Genomic DNA, 21,764 nt, shown 5'->3' with positions numbered 1-21,764 from the left:
GAAAAAGAAAGGAAATACAAAATGTGAAAACATGTTTTGAATTCATTTTGTTAATCACACTCTTAAATGGATGGGACAATGGACAATAATATGGTTTAAAGGTATCCCTGTCGAAACTATGAACGTTTGCTGGCAGCAGAGGCTCTACCTATGACAAAGGAGTCAATTCTAAAAGCTGATTTGGAAAGGTTCTCTGTTTTATCATTATAAACCAATAAATGCCAATTTAAAACTTAGAATGTATCTAATTTTAAACAAGAGAGGAAATTAACAAAGATAGATTCATTTTATTGATAAAGCCAAAAGCGCAAATTTCAAAAAAGCCATTAAGATAGAGGGATATTATGATCAATTCATATTAAAAGCTTGATCTGTCAAACAATGATTTACCCGCGCTCAACCGCCAAAACATCCAGGCACGCTTAAACAAATCATTTGGCCGATTAATGATATGATGGGCATTTAAAGGATTGGCAGGTTCTAAACGGCCATTTAATGTAATCGTAAGTCCTAAAATCTTCCCATAGATTGTATCCACAGCCACTTTAAAGTTAATCCCTCATCACGCATTGATCAATATATCTCTCTCATATTCGATTTTCACTACCAATTCTCTGTGTTACGCTTATTTTCACGTATGTGCAGAATTCTTCCAAAGCAGAAAACTCAAACAAAATGGGGAAGAAGTCTAAGAAAACCACAGTCGCTTCCGCTGCACCAACCACAGGACAAGTCGTCGCTGATCAACCAAATAAAAAGAAAGGATTGATATCTGATACTACATGTTCTGGTCTCGGCAAAGCTACTTGGCAAAGTACCTACAATTTGATTGAAGCCGAAGAACCTGAAGTGACAACAGTACAACCCTCTGCAGACTCAACTCGGAAATCTGATGGTACTTTAAAGGACTTAGCTGACTCCTTCCTTCATCGAATAGCAGCTCGGGAACAAATTCTCCCATATACGGATGTGGTATGGTGGGCAATTGAGGAAATCCCAATCATGGACAGAACCTTCTGCACCAGAGACGGGAGAATTTTCGTGTCATTCAAGGCTGATGATTTAAGGAAAATGTATCATTTTCCTGAGCCAGAGAAGAAGTACAACAAGGCATTCTTGGAGAAATTCCGAAAAGAGAATGAAATTGAATCCGAACCCATCCGGGATTGGAGACAAAATCTGGCAAAACACAAACATGAATCTTTCGGTAAGCACTCGGTTGATTCCCTATGTTCTCCTTATTGTTATGCTGGAATAATGATGTGTGGATTGTGGGGGTTGCACGATTCCGCTGATTTCACTATAGAAATGGTTCCCTTGATGGAAGCGGCGTGTAACAGTGAAATAATGGATTAGGCAACTATACTCTCAGATAAAATAGCAACAACTGTTCTTGAGTTTAGAAATAAGACCCGTGTTACTGAAAGGTTAATTCCCCCATTCTACTACAGTGCCTATATTTTAGATACCTTGTGTTTTAATTCTAAATTTCCTGTGCTCGGCTAGAGGTGGACGTCACAAGACCCCATGCCTATTCACATATACCATCAGAAATTGTGGAAATATTCTTATAAGCACCATTTATACCAAGTCTGCAATGGCTTTATGTTACCCATTCATTATTCTATTTTTGATAAACCTACTCCCAAGATTTCCTACCAAGCGGGGATTGACTTAACATCAGTAGGAAGATGGTTCGGGGAGGAAAAGTTCACTTATATAAGAGTTTTTGGTAGCCAAGCCGAACCTCATGTCCTTCCCTTGTACATACCTGATAAACTGCTGGCGAGGGAAATAGCTTATCAGATCATTGCCGAGGGAGTCACACAGACCCTCAAGAAAAACAAGAAGCAGGGCTGGCCCTCTTTTCCTTTTAGATGCGGTGTCTACACGTTGCATGATTTCAAACATGCAGAGAAAGAAGCTACAAAGATAAAATCATTAACTCTAGCAACTCTCCCTAATAGGCAATTTGATCCCAACAAAGTCGCCTATAATGCACTTGAACAGGCCAAATTGGCAAAGTTTGATCATAAAGAAGATATGTTCGATGACCTGTTCTCCTCAGCCGAGTCAATAATGCAGGTTAAGGCATTTGCCAGAATGAAATATCAAGATGAAGGGTTGGTTGAATTCAACAGACTTAGAGAACAGAGGTTGCAAACTCTGCCTCTAGATCTGTTAGCGACAACCCCAACAACATCATCAAGCGAGCCTGAACAGGAACAGTCAAAGGAACCTCCGGTTACAACAAAAGAACAAGAAAAACCACAAGAGGAAATTCAGACTAAAGAGGAGGAGAAAGTGCGGGAGGAGACCCAGACTAAAGAGCAAAAACAGACCAACATTGAAGTAAATGTGGATACTCATATTGATCCTAAATTGCTCCAGGAATGGCAGCAATTTGATTCTATTATCAGCAGTCTGGAATGTTCAAAGAACACTGAAACTTCGAAAGCAGCAGACACACAGGAAACCACTTCAAACCAGGTCCAAAGTGGAACCAGTGACCCACCCATTTCAAAGGAAGTAGAAATAATACCAAAGGACCCCTCCGATCAAATTATTTTGCAGGTAGAAGAGATTCCTCCCTTGGATGTCTTCTACAGCCCAAGGCATAAAGCTGTAGTAAAACGACAGAGGAAGAGAAGAAGGACTGATCAACCTTCCCTTTTCCCAGAACAGACGGTCACGGGCAATGTGGTTTGGAAGGAGGAATTTGACCCCTCTGATGACCTGACAAAACTGTCACAATATGCTGGAGCCTATTCAGCAGCAACAATAGACAAGGCATCAGAGGTGAGTCTTTTATTGAAAACAAAAGACCAGGAAATCTTCTTATTACAGGCACAGCTAACTGAAACAAAGAAAAAAGTGGAGCAGGCAGAACATCAATTGTTGACACAACAGCAAGTGAACAATCAACTAACTCAACAATTGCAGGCAGAGAAACAAAGGATTGACCACAGCGCAATCCAAAAGCAGAAAGAATTGTCAGAGGCCTTGGCACAACTGAAGGCAGCAAATGAGAAAATGCTGAAAACCAAAGATGAGAAGATTTCTCAACTATTAGCAAAGCTTGAGAAGACAAAGGGCGTTCCACAAATAACTGAATTCAGAGTAGAAGCACTACAGATAAATACGGCATTGATAGCACAAATCAAACTTCTATGTCAACAAATCGCCCAGGCAGAGCCACTATGTGAGTTAACGGCATCAATAAGTGAGAAAGTAGAAAAGGCTAGGACGGAATTGGATCAAGCTGAAGAAACAATAGCTGCATTTCTTGACTGGCAAGATACTGACCAAGGACAAGCGGCGAATTTACCAAGAATTTTAGAGTCACATAAAGATATATTATTTACAGAATGGCAGTCCCAGTTAATGAAAGCAGAGAGGGCAGTTTCAAGGTGCAAATCAACTTCAAGCAATTTGGTTGAATTAGTTAATAACACTCTCTACTTGTCAAACATGATTTCCCAATGCACACCAGGAAAATTGACATCGATGAAAACATTGGAGCAGTCATGTTATCTGGATCTAGAGGAAAAGGGGAGATTAATTGCTGGAATTAACAGTTTAACATGGGACACCTATTGGTTCTTCTTGGTAAAACCATACACTCAAAGAGCCGCCCTCAAGTGCCTTACAGATGCAATTGGGTATATTATCCCTGATATTCAGGATGCCACCTATGCTGCCCAGCTTAGCTCTCGCCTCAACAGACCACCCAAAGTGGAGCCGATGCTTGCGATAAGTCAGCTCAGATTCAAAGGCAAACAACCTACTTGATGAGTCATGCCGCCGACTGCCAGATTGCTGAGGAAATTATGATCAAAATTAATTGATACCAATTAAGTAGGATTTTAGTTTCATAGATAGTTAGCTTAATTAAGTATTTATAGACCCTTTCATGTTTTTAGAAAGGGTCGTAAAGTTTTGTACTTGACTTAAAGACTGAAGTTGCACTATTTTGCTTTAGCCATATTCTTTTATAAAACTGGACCAGTTATTCTAATTTTGACAAGGAAGCTTTTATGCAAATGTGCACTACTGTCTTTGTTTGAAAGTATTTCTACATTGGAAGAAGAATCTCAAATAGCGATTGATATTGGGAGTGTTTAGCAGCTCATATGGTACTATTATCTATGTCTGAATTCATTCTTTTCATATGAATTGTTATTTGATTGCCTTTGCTATTATCGAATATATGTATGTGTTTTAACATCATTTCTTTATTCCCTCCACTATTGGATGTTTATGGGATGCTTTTCCTTTGATCATATATGTATCGATGATATATAAAGTGTAGCAATATTGTGCTAATCCCTTTGTTTAATGACTTAAGCAGAGTAATTCTTGAATGAGTAAAAGTCCATGTTTATTGAATAGAGTCATCTACATGCCTATTTATAAACATAGATCATCAAGTGCTACACTTTAAAAAATACAATAGTTCCCGGGATTAGTAGTATTTCTTTTATTTTGCCGATAGATTAAGTTATTCGCCTATCATTAGATTAATCAACCAATCATTCATTCATCCCGTTTATCCATTACTGGGAAACTGGTCCCATTATCCCCAGTCGGAGCCACCATTCCAAACGGAAAAGGAGCTGTACTAAGGTCCGGACCGGGTGGTTATCCCCCAATGTTGATACAACGATTTTCGGGGCATCAACAGGGACAAAGAAGCTATAATGAGAAATCAACTTGAGACAGAAAATGCATGGCTGAGGGGACAACTGCAGGAAAGAGAGAACCAACTAGCATGTATGGCCAGCCTCTCCTTGGATGAAATCCAGTGTAGGATGCCAGCTAAATCCTATGCTCTCTACCTCAAAGAAAAATGGCTGCAATTTCAGATTAAGACACTAGCACAAAGGGGAACCATGCCATTTCAGGACTACAGGCAGTTTATTGATCTTTGTGATCAAAGTACACTAGAGGATAGGGCCAAAATGGCTGAGTTTTATTTGCACAACATGGCCCTCACATACATGAATGTTTGGGACCCTAATGCCAAGCTAGGAGATCTACAATTAATGGCTTTGACATCATGGATGAACCATGAGGAGTCAAGAGCTACAAAGATGAAAAGGATATTGGCCAGAGAGCAAACTGAACCTCTTTTGATTAGAGCTGAACAATCAAATCCCATGGCCCTCATCAGTACCCATAATTTGATTGCAAATGATCCTCAACTGGCACCTAGATATCTTGCTGCCCAAGAGCAAGCAATTTCACATTTTGAGGACATGTTTAGGCTGCTAGGAGATGATAGTATACATGCTTGCCTAAGGAGATGGAACACACTGCCACACAGCTTAAAGATAAGAGAATATCACTCCCCTCAAAGGTTGAGAGAGGTACTCAACATGAAACCTATGTATAAGAAATCTATGCAAAGGTTGAAGGTCAATTGGATAGGCCTGAAACTCATTCCACTGCTACTCTTAGGGATGCTAGAAGGGAGAAAAGAAGAAGAAGAAAAGAGGCTATGGGAAGAGGTAGAAAAGAAAGAAAGCTTCTATGAACAAGAAGGGGAGACCACAATAGAGGCATGGGATGTCACAGGGGCTACCAAAGCCATGAAGGATATGGATATTGACTAATTTACTCAGAGGATGAGCAACACTTTCAGTAGCAGGGTGATGATGAGCCCCATCATTGGGAAACTATATGGGCCTTAACTCATCTCCTAGCTTAGTCAAACCAACTATTCTCATGACTTATTGCATACTTTTGATTATATTTTGTTTATGAGATGAATTAGAGTTGGATATTTTTCTTTGTGGTCTAATGTGCATTTAATGCAGGGTTAAAGGATAAAAGTAAGGAATTTTGGCAAAGACCAAGGTCAAAACTTGAATGGAACAAGGGAGAAGAATTATAAGAGGTAAATCCTCCTCATTTAATAGCCTTCCATCCAAATATTCCTCCAGTAGCTCAGAGTGCAAACAACCAAAACATGAGGACTAGAAGGTTGTCGAGCAAGTGAAAGATAAAGTACCAGTTTATCTTGAGTTTGGGAGCTGAGCCTCCCTAATTTTAAGGAAGTCATTGGAGACTTTAGATGTATAAGTAGAGAGACATAGGACCTTAGTAGGACTCAAATGTTTGATTGTAAAAATCTACTCTATTTTTGAGCTACAAGACTTGTGATAGTTTTTGATGTAATCCATTGTTTGGTAATAAGAATGAGTTTTGTTTTGAGCCAGCATTGAGTTAACTTAGAGGGCTGAAGCTCTTGGGTTAGGGCCCAACCCTAGCAACCAAGGCTCCTCTTTATTGTACAGGTATGCTAGTCTATATTCATAGCTTAATTGTTGATTTGTTTGGTAGCTGCATTTTCATTATGACAATGTAGGTTAGATTGGTTGTGTGATAGTTTGCTTCCATTTGTGCCTTCTTTCAAGTAGCAGCTTAGAAAGGAGAAAAAGGATCATCACAAGGTTGTCAGTAGGTTTCTCGGCCTCACTTCCTCCCTCTGGGACCATGACTTGAGGAAGGGACCGTTTAACAGCCCCAAAAACACCTATTTCTAGTTCTTGTATGAGATTTGGAGTTTGTTGTCTTTGATGCAATACTTGGTTAATGTTGAAAGGCAGATTTCATTGTCATATTTTTCCATCTCCATTTCTGCAATAATATCTCACTCATGCTTTCATTCACTTCAACAACTTCCTTCATGCATAATATAGGATGAAAACGTATCTAGTTGCATAGTTCTTGGAAGACACACATGTTTTAAAGAAGAGAAGGTGCTTCAAGAGGGGACCAAGACTTCATCACCAAAAACAACCTTCCACTTCATCCACCTTATCCATCCCTTGATTCACCATCACCCTCACTATTTTTTCATCATTTTTCATTGAAATTCCCCTAGATACATTGAGCGAATCTAGCCATCTCTTATCTTGGATATTGATTCCTAAGTGCTCCTAGACCTTCTAACACCCCATTCCACCCATCACACACCTTTCCCAAGCTTCCCAACACCTACAACACCTCACAATTAGCTCTCGGTTGTATCCTATAGGTTTCCCGTAATTCCTACAGGATCATCCTGTAGGTTTCTAGTACATCCTGTAGGTTTTCCTGAAATGGCCTGTTTTGAGGCCGAATTGATGGGAAACCTCTAGGACATCACAAAAATCTTCCTAGGACCCCTACGCACCATCCAACCACTTCATAAACCTTCTAGCCATCCTTAAACACCTTCCATCCACCTGAAACATCCATAAGAATAATTAGTTTGCATATTTGATTTTGCCTAAAAAGCCCAAAAAACTGAAAATAGATTTAGTTTAGTTTCTTTGCCTACACATTAGTAATGTTTGATGCTTTTTACTATCTAAGTTGCAGAAGTACCCTAATTTAAGCAGCTATGCTAAGCAGAATTGCAAAATTTCTTTTTACTTAGATAGTGTTGATTTAGCAATTCTGCTTAGGATAACTGCTTAAATGGTTAATTAGGGTATGGTGTGATTTAGCATTACATGTTGTTTTTTCCCATTACTGAGTAGAGTAGCTCCCTTTGAGTAGATTTTCCCTTCTTCCATCAAAGAATCAAGCTTCTTCTGACTCTATAGAAGTCTGGCTTGGAACCCCAGTGGTCCCTTGCCAGCTGAACATTGACAACAAGCAGAACCATCAATTTTACTTGTGCATACAACACTATCACCTCTAAGTTTGTACAAACCCCAGGTTGATAAGTAAAGCTGGTAGCCTGGGAATTGCAGCATCCTTGTTGCAATACTGGTGCTCATCAATATGTATCATATCTACATTGATTTATGTCTCCTTTTGTTTTATATCTAGCTTATGACATATGAATGGAAGCTACAATGTGGAGTAGTTAACAAACCATAATCTTGTTTTATTTATGATTTATATGATTATACATGCTTGACCTTGTATTTATCAGGTTTTGGCAGGGAACTTAGTTATTGCCGAGAAGGATGCTCAGATGACTATGGAGGTAATGTATACATTTGGGTAAAATGTGATAATTAAATTCATTAGGAATTTTATTGATGCTTTTAGTCTATGAGGTTATGATGTGCAGGTATAGGGAAACAAGGCCTTGCCAATAGATCATCAGATGCATATGAGCTCACAACTAGTACCTTGAGGAAAAGCATGTAGCTTCAAAGAAGAATAGATGAGAATATCTGGGAAAGATTAATGCGTTGAGTCCTAACTTTTGAAATATCAAGGTGTGGAGTCTTGGATCTTTGGAATAGATCAAGGAATGGAGTATTGATTCTATTAGGACGTGGAGTCCTAAGTATAGGACAAGGGCATGGAGTCCTAACAAGTCAGGAGAGGTGCACAATAGGGGTGCGAAATCCCTATTATCTGAGTGAAAAACACCACTTAAGGGATTACACCAACTAGGTGAATTAATCTAAGTTAAACTTTGAGTTGAATTAAATCCAATTTACCCACTTTAGAGGACCATTCAAAATAAATATATTTTAATTCAAAATATTAATTATCTACTTTTGAAAAATAAATAATAAGAAAAATCCTTAAGTAGACACATGGGTGATGAATATTACATAATTTGGGCACATAAATAAAATAAAAACGGGGAAAATTTGGAGAGGTGCCACCTTAGGGGGGTGGTGAATAATAAATTTTTTTATAAATTAAAATTTGATTAATTTTTGCATGAAGGGGGTGAGGTGTCACACCACTCTATGATTATAAATATGGAAGGATTTTTCCACATGGGGGCAGAGACTAGAAAGAGTAGGGAAATGTTGCCAAAAAGACTACCCAAATCCTAAATTAAAATCCCAATGGTTTTTCATCGTTGATGGAGACTAATTGGTGTGAGAAGAAGATAGGGTATCTTCCTTAGCTTGCCCAAAATTTCTCACTATTGTTGAAGTTGGTATTGTTTGTGAGCTCATAGAGCTTGGGGGTTCCAAGGAAAAAGGTTTCCTTTGGATATGGTTGGGTGGTAAAACTGACTAGTATATTCTAGTTGGCAAGTAGAGTTGTTAAACAAAGTAGAACGGCTAGTTATCACGTAAAATTTCCAGTTTGTTATATTTTTCTTTAACTAAACTCTCTTGGATGAATATGTAGCTACTTTAACTTTTGAATAGTTATTGTCATTCTAAAAGATTTGATCATAGTCAATGGTTTACCATTTATTTATTTTGCTATACATATGTTGAAATTAAAGAAGTGCAATAGTATGTTTTTTGTTTTAATCAATGGGTGAATCGATGCTCTAATTAGTAATTCATTCATTTAAATGGGCTGCGAGCTGACAACATGGTAGTGCTAATTGTAGTCTGTATGTTTTCTATCCATTACAAGTGCACTGTTCTTATTTTCAATTTTTGCCTCTCTATTTTATTGTACATTTCTGTTTATGAAAGCATATGTTGAAGACGAGTTATTATCCTGTTAATTTTTGTTGGGGAAGAAAGAAGAAGGATTACAATTTAAGATTGTAATTCATGTGTTTTGAGTATTTTAAAAAAAACCATGTTATGTAAAATATAATTGGAAAAGATGATGTTCATATTCGTATTCTTTGACATCCTCCTTTCGTTACTTGGTTTCCTTAAAGGTTATATATTTATCTTTCCTCTAATAATAGTGCTATGCAAAAGCCTTGTTTCAGAGTTCTATCATTGTTTTGAAGACACTAGGCACACTTTCTCGTTTATGTTTCCTTTGAAATATAACACGTATTCTTTTTGCATGAAAGAAAGTTCTCTTGAAATATAACATTTATTCTTTTTGGAGAAAAGAAAGTATTCTTTGAAATATAACATTTCTTCTTTTTGCAGGAAAAAAAGTTTTCTTGAAATATAACACTTATTATTTTTGCATAGAAGAAAGTATTCTTTGAAATATAACCCTTATTCATTTTTGTAGAAAAAAACATATATCTCTACTTCTTGATTTTTTTCTACCAATGTCATTGTGTTAAGTTGGAGCATTGTATCATCAAATTCTATGGTGGATAATTTTATTAGTTTGAAGGGTGTATATATTGGTATGTTACATCTACTTTGGTTAATGCGTGTATACCTACTCATTTGTGAGATAAATTAGTGTGGTAATTTTTTGTAACTTTTACTATAAAACATTACGAGGTAAATTGGTGTGGTAATATTATATAACTTTTAATATAAAAAATTATATACATTCTTGGAAAATATGAGTTTATGATTCCTCCCTTTGCAATATGTAGTTTGTAACACCCTCATCCCACATCTACCCAAGTAACTGACCAACCGGGGTAAATATGTGATGAGAGGCCACTATAATGGGGTTCAACCTCCTAAGTCACCTTAAGGAAGTGGAATCGATGGGAACAAACCAGACAAACCTTCCACATCAGCGACAAAACTCCTAGAAGCCATCCCAACCCTCATGTAACAAGCCCCTGAGACCAACTGAAGTTTTTAGACGATTAAAACCCTGGACGCTCCCTTGATATGGACAAGGGTGCATCTGGGAGGCTCCAGTCACTCCCATAGTAATGCATGGGTGCATGTGGAGATTTTTCTCCTCAGTCATGTGCCTACAACTCCAAGATTTGTGCCACCTTTCAAGCCTAGAGCCCAGGTCACTGCTTGAAAATCAATGATAGGTTAAAAAATGAAATTACACAACAGAATAATGATACATTTGCAAAAACATCGACAAGGACTAGACTGGACCCCTACTAGCCATTACATGCATTTCACCAAACATGCCACAAATATGCAATCTACAAGTTTAAACAACAAATATGAGCATAGGAGTCTCATACTTATTTGAGAATCACTAAGAAGCATTGTTTCCTTATATCATTAGTTGCATTATCATTTATGAGGTCATAGATACATTGTCCATTCATTTACAAATCAAAACATGAGGAGAGCCATACATCATCATTGCCATAATACATGATTATAACCATCATAATAACAACATAAATACCAAGGATACACAAGCCATTGAATCCACATATAAACGAGTACATTTACACATAAGATACCAAGGAAAGAACTTCTTATTAATTAATGAAAAAGCCAACCTAGTATGGGGCTATCACGTTCCACTCAACCATAGATTGGTTGAGCTAAATCTATCTTCATCCAATCACACCTGTGCCATATTCCAATCATGAGTGTGGGACTCAAACCAAAAGAACCAACCAAGGCATCCTGAGGCTAAACCACCTCACCCTCATCAATAGAAACCAAGCTCTACTGCAATCCACACCATATCACTAGGCAAAAACAATAAACATGTAATAACAAGATTAAACATGATCTCCACCAGATCAATATGCCAAAACTATCATGGATGCCACCAAATTTCTCCATCTACACTGTGAGGAATTTTCCTGTCTCCTTGTCTCTAGGCTTTACCGCAATTAGACCTTAACCGAGGCTCCACTCTCCAGGATTTACTGTATGTCCCATCTTCAGGTTACTAGGCCTGATGGAGAGAACCCTCCTCTAGGCTTTATCGTATATCCCTCCATTCACGGTCGAGGATTCCTAGGCCCACTGAGGCAACACAAAGTCCATCTTTACTGAAATCCACATTCCAATTCAGGGGTTACTATTCGATGTTTTCTTTTATTTATAGATCCACCTCACTCAGCTTCAAATCCATCTGGAAATCCAGCTCAACCAAAACCCATGCCAATGATAGAAATAGAACCAAGAACACACATGCAACAACATGCATGCCAAATATAGCAAGGAATCCACACACGCAAATCGATACCTGCAAAGAATCCAACTGTAGTTGCTTGATCTTTCTCTTCCTTGCTTGGTCCTTCCTTCATCTTACCTTCTTTGTCTTTATTGATCCAATCCCAAAGTACTCCAAGAAAACTCTAAGTGTCCAAGAGTGGGAGAGAGAGAGAAAATAATGAGAGAGTTCCAAAACTGAACTAACAAAAGGTTACACTAACAAAAATCCTGAGAAAAATATTGTCAACTGATCCTCAAAAGCTTTTTTCTCAATTAGACCTCTAATTTCTCCATTTACCATTATTTTCATTCATTTTCCTCCTCACATGCAACCTACAACCTTTCACCTTCATTTTCTCCTATTTTCCTTTATTTTCATAAATAAATGTGCCAAAAATGCCATTTTTCCTTTCCAAAGCCTTTTCCATTCCCTTTTCCAATTTCCTTGGCCATAATAAACCAAAGTGAACAACCACTATGATGTTTTACCCAACATTCAGCTTGGAATACATGTCCCATGACCTTGGCCTTATATTTGTTTTACATGGATTTTTAACCAGGGATGTTATAGAACCCTTCCCCTTGGGGGAACACCGTCCTCGGCATTCAATGACACCTATAACCAACAAGATTACTAAAAACAAAACATACTTCCCATGGAGCCTTGTAACACAACTCGTCACAATATTTACAATGACCATTGTTGAAACATGGAAATTATACCATTTACTAGAGCTTTATAACATAACTCATTATGATATTTACAATAACAACCACATATACTTAAGCACATTTTATTCAACCAACAAATAACCATTCTCTTTGTCAAGATTTATAAATCTAGCTCGATATGGTATTTACAATAATATACACATATACACATATGCACATTTTCTCAACTAGCAAATAAAATGATACAATTCATGCATCTGCAAGAAGGGAATCCAGAGGCTCACACCTCCACCATAAAAGTAATGTAACCAGGATTCACCTCCTTCCCAGGAAGTCTAGAATCCACTACAAGGTCAAATCTGCATCCAATGTCCAACACTATAATCCTGCGCCACTTGTCCTCTTAGTGAACAATTACTGACTCATTGTTCTAGGGTGCACTCCCAATGTGCGTATGATTCCATCTGGAAATCCTAATAAAAAAAAATCCATCCCCGACCTTCCCTTCTCTTCTACACAGTGCCTTGGGAAATCCGGTCACCCCCTTCCATGCAGTCACACACCTTCCAAGTTTCACTGGCACCCCCATCCTAGGCATTAAATCCCTTGGCAAGGCTTCCTCGCATCAGAAAATACAAAAACTAAGGTATATACATGCCTCAAAACCACCATACCAGTCACAACATGCTCATGGAAAGAAATGGACACTGTTATGTAGTAGTGTCCCACAAAGGCCCTACTCCTAAAGTGCTTTACCAACATACTATTTCCTATTCCAATTCCCTTTTGTTGCTGTTGCTAATCCTTGTAGTCATTTTCAACCACCCAACCAAGAATTTCCATGCTTCCTGTACCAGGCATATAACTTCAATTAGATTAAAAATAAATTGAAATAAATTCACATCATAACTCATTGGTAGCTTGTCAATAAGGTACACTTGTAATTCTTCTCACTTCTTGTCACAACAAGTCAAACTAGTTGTTGACCAAATCATCATGTATAAACATATGACATCTGGTTAGCTCAAAACACAACCATCATAGATCAAAATCATAAATCACATTTAACCATCATAAACTAGAATCATAGATCACATGTAATCATCATAGACCAGAATCAGAAATCACAAATAACTTTCATAAATCAGAATCATAGGTCATATGTATAATAAAATTGAAATAAAATACTAATACTTATCCATTATCGGTCCTTCGCTTCTATCTTTATTCTTTGCCCTTTTCGTACACATGCTGGATTGGTTGCCACAAGTGACCAAATTTGAAGGGCTGGTCTTAATTTCAATTAGAAAGGCAAATATTTATGTCACCCTTCCATGATGAAAAGCTTTAAAAAACTCAATTTCAATGGACAACATTATATTATATTTACATTTCATTTTCAATCAAATTTATTTCCATTAAATAAATTAAATTCCTAAAACTAGATGGCAAGTAGTGTTGTAGATCAAATTGACCCAATCAATTCGAGCTTTTTCAATTTCTTTATATGACTTAAGTATTCTTGCAGTACAAAGATTACAAGAATATTTTGGACCACTTATATTATCTTTGCAGCCTTAAAAGTCAACGAAAACACTATATTTTTCGAAATCAACCATTTTAACACCACATACCCATATTTTAACTAAAAAACCTTTGATATGACAAGCACCTATATGCTCATAGTTTTACTGAATATTCTATTCCAAAGTATCCTATACAATTCAAAGCCAAGACATGTCTACATTTCCAAACCAATAACATGATCTCCTTATTTGGAGAATATCCTGCACATCTCAATGTCACTGCATGCAATGGCTGAGGAGAGACAAAGACTTTATATATTCATGTACTCTTTCCTAGTGGATTTTCCATGGGAAAATGCCAAAAAAACTCAGGTTGATGCCAAAACGAGGATAAAGAGTGCTTTCATGGGCAGTGAAAATTGAAAAAGAAGTCCATGGGGATGACTGGAACCGAATTGATTCGTGACAAAATCTCTTTGAACTATATGAAAGTACACAAGAAGTTGTGAACGAGATTTGGGGATCTGTGAAAAAGTTTATAAAATCACTTTCTGTAGAATGACATGTAAATACAACAAATGAAAAATCCTGAAGGGATGTTTACCCACCGTTCTTTTTTCCTTTCCAAGTCAAAGCTACAATGATTAATGCATTACAACACATATATCAGGGGCCTAACGAAAAGTTTCAACTCCCCATGAATAAAGAAGAAGCAGATAACTAGCTTAACCCGAAATTTAATAATCACACTTGTGTGTGGTCTATTCAGTGGTCTAATAGTCACACTTGTGACCCATCAAATCAGATTTGAGCATGGTCTATGCAGTTGAACCAACAAATTTCAGGGATCAAATTGGTCTCCATTTTGATGGCAATAACTCTAGAAGGAGGATTTGGAGACATCAATATCTATGGATACTCAATTTTAGTTTTGGACTAGTTAAGGCGATCCAGAAGATAGAGAAGTATTGATTTGAAACATTATTTTTTTTGGGAATTATCAGGTAAAATAGTTCATTAATCATATCCATGTCTTGTTAAGCATATCCAAGTCTCATGAGCATTACTAGGAATAAGTGTTTGAAAGTTTTATGGACAAGCCATTTAAACCAGATTTTTAAAAACACACTTTCATAACATCTGAGCACAACCAAGAGGCAAATTGTTTATCCAAACAAGCTTGTGGAAGAGATCTAGGCTCTGTCCATTTGAGAGTTTTCAGAGATGGGGATGAGGAGATCCTCACATCTCTGGTGATTTCTTTGTAAGGTGTATAGTGAACCCTTGTATAGGGTAGTTTTTCTCTTGTGATCCCTTGAACCAATGATTGTTCTGTGTTTCAGTAGTTTTGTAATGATTTGGAGGGTATTTTGCTGGTTGAACTTGTGCACCTTTGATTATATGCTAAACTATCAGATGTAATCCTTTTATTTTTCAATCATGGAGGAATTTTTTCTCCTGGGAAAAAGACAACCAAAAAAACAAAAACAGAAAAGAATATACTAGGCCTAATAAACTAATTGGTCGGAAACATCAAACAATTCAATCAAGCAATCCAATAACAAATAATGAAGGCCTTTAAACTTTTCAATATATTTTTAAGAACTTTATGTCATAGATGTAAGGATGTTTTTCATCCTCGGAGATGTGTTGTTTCAACTGATAGTTACACGGATTCTCTCCATGGTTTATGGTCAAAAGTTGTTGATGTATGTGTTGGAATAGCTTTTGTGGATCAAGACAGAAATGAGATTATTAAAATGGAACAACTAGATCCAATCAAAGGGATATGTATATGCAGGAGGTGACCTATGAGAGAAAACCTCACAAACATAACAATATAAAAAACGAAAGGAGGCTCAACAACCATTGCATCTGAATTTGAACTAGTAATTCCTATGAGAAGATTGTTTAAAAAGAAGTTGATTAGCCGTATTATTCTCACGTACCTGAGGTTTCGAGGAGAAGAAAAATTATTGATGGAAATGGCCTTCGTTTTCAAAAGTCTGTGTTCTAATTTGTATCTCTGGAATAAAGTTTGATGTCGATTGGCTTGTGTCTGAACAATAAATTAATGGGAATTTTCGATAAGTTCTATAGTGACATGTCCTAGGAGTAAAATTTACATCTAAGTAATGTATATCAAAAGAAACCCAACATTGTAATAACTTTTAATGTAATTATTTCTATCCAAAAGCAGCCCAACAATTACGTATTTCCTCTAATTTATTTTTTTTATGATTTCTATCCATGGAAACAGAGCCTTAAGTTTTTGTGGTCCACTTATACACAGTTACTTACTTGAAGCAAGTGCTATCACTAATTTTAGATTTAACTCCGTAAATGTTAAACAATGCTTCAAATATTGAAAGTTGCAGTGCCGAGAAATACCTGTGATCGTTGGAATTCTGGTGAGATTCGTGTTACTGAGGAACACCCACATACAAAAATGCCTCAAGGCAGTGAAATTGGGCAACAAAGTATGTAATGATCATATTTACCTTGGCTACATAGCCCTTTTGCGTCCCAATAAAATTTTGATAGATCCTGTGTTTAAACAAAGGGTAGGGTGTTTCATAACGAACAGAGAAGGTAGTAATTTAGGAAAATTCGTGGCAGGTGTTTCACTCATCAGTGCCAACATTATGATCCACACAGTGGGCTTCCTTTTCATCTTCTATTTGGGGTTATGGCACCTCATATGCTCCTTAAGACACATGGGCGAAGCCCGGGAGGTCTGAAGTTCAAATCTCATTGAGTACAGTGACCTGCTGTGGTGGCGGCTAGAGGGGCGGACCCCCCTACCGTGGGTGTGCTCTTGCTAAAACCATAGGATCTTAGTATACCCGACTTGCAGGTGGTTGGTTATGCTCTTGGTGTTATAGTGGCAGCAATGAGGTTTGATCCTGGGTCTCCCGTGGATTAAACTTGATAGTTACCGATTCACCATGTGGTTAAAAAAAAAACAAAACTATGGCATTACCTATACTCCAGATGCTAAAAGCAGCTGGAACTCTACCTAAAACTGGTGGGTATATTATTAGGCATCTCATATAATATCGCGATCTCATCATACTTCAATATGATCGTAAAGGGCACCATGCTAGTGCACCGCCTATTTTCGCTACAGTTCACAAACGTGCTCTACGTCTTCTTGGTCATGGTCTTGGTGGTGTTGGTAAGTCATAAGAATGGTGGCGAGGTGATATTTTTGACGAATAGTTCAGGGTTTGGACTCCATGGGTGATGCTTAGGGTCGGCACGTCCCTATCGTTGAACATCGAGGGCAAGTGCTAATCATTGCTCGGAGCCTGAAAGCCATGACCACCCTCTATTGTGCTTTCACAACCGTCTTAGCCTTGTGGATGAAGGCATTTGTAGCGGACGTAGTAATATCCTCAGCTCTATGTCTTCCGGGGTTGTGGTTTCTTTAGTCGATGCTCTCACTGCATGTCAAGAGATACGTTCCCCAAGGTTACCACTACCTCCTGGATGTGCCTGACGAGGTTGACGGTTCTACTCAGTGCGATCTCGACAAGTATAAAAGATGCACTCCTTCAAGCTGCTCAATCTTCTCTTTGTTGTCCATATCATCATTGTCGTGGTCATCGTTTTTTACCATCTGATGTCTGTTCACTAGGGTTTTGGGTGTCAGGACTCACGAGGCATTGGGGTTACAATTTACAAGCTTATGGATAATTCTAACCATAGGGAAATGGTATTCCTCAAGGCCGAATCCTAGGGGTTTCGATCACCGGTTTTCTCTGTTTTAAAAGTGAGAGTGAAAATGAATTTGTTTATTTTCATTTTATTACTGGTATTGTAGTATATGTGACATTAATCGAATTATCTCAGATCAACTGTAGCCTCATTTTATTTTCAGGTTTGTACAACATGAAAAGTTGCTTATCAAAGTGATGTACAAAATTGTTTACCTACCTTGTGTATAAGAATCAATTTCACATCATTAAGAATTGAGTTTATGACTGCTGGCAACAAACTCCATTACTTAGTTTCATATTAGTAAGAGTTGATTTTATGACTCAGAGAAAACCTCCATTACACTATAACAACTTCCTGCGTACTCTATACGTTAAGTTGAACAAGGAAATTTGCAACGGGGGCTCGACTCAGGGGTCCACTGGTCCAAGCTTCCAACCCAGATAATAGATATCCTATAATTTATATGGAGACTAGTAGCTCTTCCTACGATATTATATAATATCTTTTTATTTTTTTAAAAACTCCTAGAAATCAAAATTTACATTTCTTTTGACAGGTAATTTTACTGTGATGCTTATCTGAGGTGCTAAAGGCCTCTTTACTGACCACGACATGTTCAATTTTGAACAATGGTTTCCACACCACCAAGTTCCTTCTCTTGAACCATCTGCACATACACATAGTTTAAATACCACACACAACGAACAACACCATGCAATACATGCACCTACACCTGACATACAACACATACACCTACACCCAGTGCACAACACAGCACAACACATACGGCTACATCGGGTGTACACCACCACACAATATATACATACACCTACACCCTATGTATTACACAACACATATACGTCACATTGTACAACACAACAATACACATGTCACGGTACCACGACTACACAATGCACGTACATAGTACCGCATGCCTACAACACAACATGTATGACATGCACACAATACGATATGTACACCAATACCATATGTAAAACATGTACATAGTACCACCTGTACACAACACCACTTACACAATGTGTGCACCACATCACATGTACACGACACCACCTGCACAACATGTACACAACGCCATATGTACACTGCACCACTTGTATAATGTGTACATAATACTATATGTACACAACACTACATGCATGGTATGTACATCACACCACATGTACACAACACCACATGCACGTCATGCACAAAATGCCACCTGCACACAACACCTTATGTACAACATGTACACAACACCATGTGCACACAACACCACATGTAGAGTCATGCACACGACACCATATGTAAATAGTACCATATTTACAACATGCACACAACACCATATGTACACAACACTACATATACAACATGTACATAGCATCATATGTACACAACAACACATATCCAATATGCGCACAACACCATATGCACATAACACCGCATATCCAACATATGCACAACACGATATGTACACAACGCCACATATCCAACATGTACATAGCACCATCTATACCCAACCCTGCATATGAAATATACACAACACCATATATACAACAGACACACAACATCATATGTAAACAGTGCTACATATACAACATTACACATCACCATATGTACCATCACTGAATATACAACATGCACAACATATACACAACAATAGCACTGCACATCCAAAACCATACTGCTTCTACCAAGCAACCTTGCTTCCAGTGTCTCTCCATCATCCATGCTTACCCTAGCATGTCACAGATCACTTTGTTTTCATTCTGCTGATGTATCTCTCAGAATTAGCCTGCCCAAAACATAAACATATACATAGTGTAATCACATAATATCAATTCATATCCACATGATATTGACTTCAGAGATATGTCAAGCTACTCTTCCCACTTGACTCCTCATGAACTAAGAATCTCTTCATGCCACTCACCTGCATAAGCAATCATTCCTCCACAAGAATGATTCTTGATGACCCTGTCAAACAACGGTATATATATATATATATATATATATATATATATATATATATATATCAACATAAAGCAATCATGATCATGTCAGACAATGATATACCTACATACATATATACATATAAACATTAGCATTAAACAATCACTATGCATGGCGACTCTGTCAGACAACAATATGCATACATACATACATACATACATACATACATACATACATATATATATCTATGAGCATCAACATAAAACAATCATGATCCTATTAGAAAATGACATAAATACATAAATATATACATACATGTCTACATATATAAACATCAACATAATCACGATCACAACATAATTACTAGATCTTAAGGTCAAGGTTACGAGAACTTCCTTTATTCATGCAAAACATGCATAATATTGAGAACAATAGTTCCCAACATAGCCAAGGCATTTGCAACCTCAAATCCATTTACTTTACCCTTTCTGTTACCTTTCTCATGATTGTCCTACCATCGTCCATTTACCTCAATGGACCCAACCAATCCAAATAGCTGTCATATGATTTCCTTTAGCTTCCCTTATTCATGCACTGAGCTTCATCCAGCCCTTACATCACCTATTGGATACCACACAAATCTCCCCGAACTCCATTAACTTTCCTCTTTCCAAACCAATTACCAAGTCGCAAAATATGAAAGGAAAGACAAGAAATAAACAAGAAGAAAACCATGAAAATCAATAATAGTATGACACTGCAAACAAGGTGGCAAGGCCTTGCACCTTACATAACAAAGATGCAATCGAACACAACCAAATAAAAAACATTGAAATAAAAAAACTGGTAATAGACACCATGAATCCATCCCCATGGTTCCTGGTGCCTCCAAGTGAAAGCTCATCTCGAGCCTTCTTTAAGATTTCATGGAAATCTCTTTTGCCATGCAATCCCTTGAATCATACTACCATAAACACATAACTGCCAGTGCATAAGAAAACATAACAACATACTAGTTACCATACCTTGTTGCACCAAGCATGTTTCCCTGTAACTGCTCACACATGTCAACCACATGTTCCAAATATCAAGACAATCATATCTATCAATTTGAAATCAACCTTTACCAAGAATAACAATCATGTCATAATTAAAATCAACTCACATTCGTAAGTCATAATACATAATGTTACATTGAAGTACATATCAGTTGTCTCAACACATATGTGTTAGTATGAGTATCTTAAAACAATATCATTTCTTCACGCAATCTTACAGACACATACCCATATCATGCAATTAATCAAACATTCAAACAAACTATAAATGTAACATGTTAAATAAATCATCTAGATGACATAATCAAACACTCAAACATCAAATAAATGACACAGTCAAAGTCATACCTTAATTTATCTCAGGGGAGGCTAATCTTGTCTACACAATCAATCCATATTAGCATGATATAACTTTACGACATATCAACTCAAAAATAAATAAGGTCATGATATCCATAATAGTCACTAGCTAACATGTTCACATCATAAACTCATAAAAAATTATCATTCATACATAATAATCACATATGCATATTCAGTCTAGATTAGTATGACATAATATCACAACATATTAACTCTTACCTGAATGTCATAACCCTAACCATTTACACCGACCAATCCAAATTAGTATGATACATATAACATTAATATCTTAGTTGTAATAACCCTAATCATCAATTTACTAGAATATAACAACAACAAGTTATATATCATACTCATCAACAACATATAACATAATCATCAAGTTATCAAACATAAAACAACAATAACAATGCATACAACCACAAGTTACTATCATTCATGACTATTCGACACATGTGCATATGACTACACTAATCAACTAGAATTTATCATACATGTAGGCATAATAATAATAGAATTACAAGCATATAAGTAACCCTAAAACATTAACCAACATACCTGTATGATGATCTTCTCTTACCCCGAAGTCCATTGTTGCAACTTCACTTTAATGATTTGCATCTCTTTCTCTATCTCAACCAACTCATTAGCATCATAACATACCAATAACATCATGATGACCTAATTGCATACAATGACCTCACAATGCATGATTGACCTACCATACATGCATAACCATAACCGTG

General features: G+C 37.1%; 1 pseudogene; it reads left to right on the top strand.

Moving 5' to 3' along the window:
• LOC149166859 (uncharacterized) overlaps positions 1-17,564 on the top strand; it is a 73,356-nt pseudogene extending 55,792 nt beyond the window's left edge.
• The last annotated feature ends 4,200 nt before the right edge of the window (positions 17,565-21,764 follow it).

Source organism: Pinus tabuliformis, chromosome 5_1 (genome assembly GCF_031772625.1).
Source record: "Pinus tabuliformis cultivar Carrire ecotype Pingquan chromosome 5_1, CPIR1, whole genome shotgun sequence".
Taxonomy (NCBI): Eukaryota; Viridiplantae; Streptophyta; class Pinopsida; order Pinales; family Pinaceae; genus Pinus; species Pinus tabuliformis.
The sequence above is the reverse complement of the archived record's forward strand: the minus strand, read 5'-3'. Positions and strand labels throughout refer to the sequence as shown.